This window comes from Callospermophilus lateralis, unplaced genomic scaffold (genome assembly GCF_048772815.1).
Source record: "Callospermophilus lateralis isolate mCalLat2 unplaced genomic scaffold, mCalLat2.hap1 Scaffold_1576, whole genome shotgun sequence".
Lineage (NCBI taxonomy): Eukaryota > Metazoa > Chordata > Mammalia > Rodentia > Sciuridae > Callospermophilus > Callospermophilus lateralis.
In genome coordinates this window covers 313,696-315,738 of record NW_027512681.1, presented here as the reverse complement: position 1 = coordinate 315,738, position 2,043 = coordinate 313,696, and positions in this window count along the sequence as shown.

Sequence of the window (2,043 nt, the reverse complement as noted above, 5' to 3'; positions counted from 1 at the left end):
TCACCCCAAACACTTGCAAGAAAAGAAAAGGGAGGGAAGGGAGAGAGAAAGTTGGAAGGGAGGAAGGCAAAGTTGGAGGGATGGATGGAGGTACAAAAGAAGGAAGAAGAAAAGGAGAAAAACCAGGAAGGGGGGAAGGAAGCAAGGAAGGTAGGAAATAGGGAGAGCACAAGGGCAGAAAAAGGACTGAGTCACTCAAACAAAAGGCAAGGGACACAAAGACCAATATAGGCCATAAAAGCTGTTTGAACGGTTTAGTCAGCTTTAGAATTTGAGTGACATCAAACTGAATGTTATTATGACTGGATGGAATCTTCCTACTAACCCCGCCTTGGCCTGGCCTAAACCAAATCAAGGGGTGGGTGGCATGGAGAGGAATTCTCTCTGGCTGGAGTGGGAGGGACCTAAACATGTGGCACTTGAGGATGCACTGGGTAGGGAAGGGGACAAGACTCCCCTGATGGGCAGTTGAGACAACAAGGCTCCTGGGAGCCCCTGATCATGGCTCCCACTGCCATACGCACACCACCCACCATACGCTCAGCCCCTGAAGGGGCTCACAGTGGTCTGCTCCGTTGCCTGGTGCAGGTTGGAGTTCCTGACCAAAGACCTGAGTGTCCACAGCCTGTGTTGGCCTGCCTGGGCAGGCTGTGGTTGTGGTGGCAAGAGCCAAAGCTGTCTTGGCGTGATGGAGGAGCCAAGGGCTGCCTCTCAGCCATACTAGTGGGTGGTTCTGGAAGAAGCACCCAGGGTTGTGGCAGCATTGTCCGAAGACATGAAGCCAGGCCATCTTCCTTCTGGCTTTTTGGGAGTTGATGATGTGTACAGCTCTTGGATTTTTTGCTGTTCTCTCACTTTTCTGGAGAGCTTTTCAGTCGGTTAGTAGCAGGCTTTACGTGGGAAGAGAAAAAAGGCTGGCTCTAAATCTTGCTGGACTTATTGAGGCAAAATGTGGACTTCTTGATAAAGTGAGCCTTGTTGAAAAAGAACATAAAGGCTTAGACTCATCTTTAAAGGATTGCAGGTTTGAGAAGGGTTCAAGGGAAGCACAACAGCTGGAGGCAACCTACGAAAAGCTGCATAGGTCTGAATCCAGCCATGGCGTTGAAATGCTCTTTCTAGAAGAAGAGCTCAAAGCACAGAAGGCTAAACATGGTCAACAGGATGAAACGATGGCGCATCTATCAAGAGGGATACAGTCCCTCCAAGGTGAATCTGAATCCCTCAGATCACAAATAGCTGAAGCCAAAACAAACTGGAGACTCTTTCAAGTGAATGAGGAAGAACTGAAGCTGGCAATCAAAGAGGTTTTGAATGAAGGATCCCTACTTCCGCAAACGCAGAGACCAACAATACAAGGAGAAGCTGAAGCACAGAGGGAACAAGGAGGTGTCCAATATAAAGCAAAAATCATATTAGAGGACTCTAAAGTAGCTGGAGAATAAGTTCTAAGGGACACCAAAAATCACATGGAGTCTCTGAGTGAATGCTTGCTGAAGACGAAGGATAGATCTTCTCCAAGCCTGGGAGCCCAAAGGGATGGTGGTCACCTGGAACTGGGAAAGACGAGTGAACCCGAAATTGGTGCTCACTTGGAGGATGAGTCCAAAGGAGCTTTGAGGAACCTGGTTTATGGTGATAAGCTAAAGGCCTCCTTAGAAATCTTGGAAGGAGGAAGAAATCAAAAATGTACTTTCTCATCTGAAGTGGAGAAAACCACGGAAGACCTTACAGAACACCTTAAAAGTCTGCAGACTGAACAGGCATCCTTGCAGTCAAAAAATGCACAGCTGCAAAGTGAGAATGAGACCCTACAGAAGAACTTGAAAGTCATGATGGAACGCTATCAAGAAAATACGATGAAACTGCACAGGAAATTAAGAGGGGAGGAAAACTACCGGGTGGAGCAAGAGGAGAAACTTTCCAAAGTCGAAGAAAAGATGAGCCATACAATAAAAGAGCTGGAGACCTACAGAAAGAGAGCCCAATATCTTGAAGAACAATTGCAGAGTACCATTCATTCCTGTCTGGGGAAGATTATTT